Source organism: Fonticula alba (genome assembly GCF_000388065.1).
Source record: "Fonticula alba strain ATCC 38817 unplaced genomic scaffold supercont2.128, whole genome shotgun sequence".
In the NCBI taxonomy this organism is placed as follows: Eukaryota; order Rotosphaerida; family Fonticulaceae; genus Fonticula; species Fonticula alba.
In genome coordinates, this window is record NW_009243098.1 from 4,814 (window position 1) to 5,266 (window position 453).

Here is a 453-nt window from a genome sequence, read left to right on the forward strand (position 1 = left end):
GTGTATTGTGTGTTGTGTGCTGTGTATGCATGTTGGCCCGTGCGCGATGGCCGCGTCTTCCGGAGACATCCTCCCGGTCTGGGCGTGGGGCCACGCCCCGCTCGGGTCGGCCGTTTGCCGCGCCGTGCCCGGGCAGGTCGGGGCCCGCGCGGCCCCGGTGCCCGCCACGTGCCATTGATGTTTAATGTTTTTTTCGGGGAGCCATGGGTGGCCGTAATATTGTTGTTGTTGTTGTTTTTTGTTTTTTTCCGTCCGTCCCTAGCTGAGAGGCTGAGCGCAGCCAAGACTGATACATCTTGGCTCTTCCTCTTCCCCCCCCTCTCTCTCTCTCTCTCTCTCTCTTTCTTTCTTTCGCTGGCGGGGGGCCTGCGACCGGGGGTGTTTTTTTTTCGCCGTTTGTCCCCCCCCCCCCGCCCCCCCCCCCCCGCCCCGACCCCGACCCCGACCCCGGCC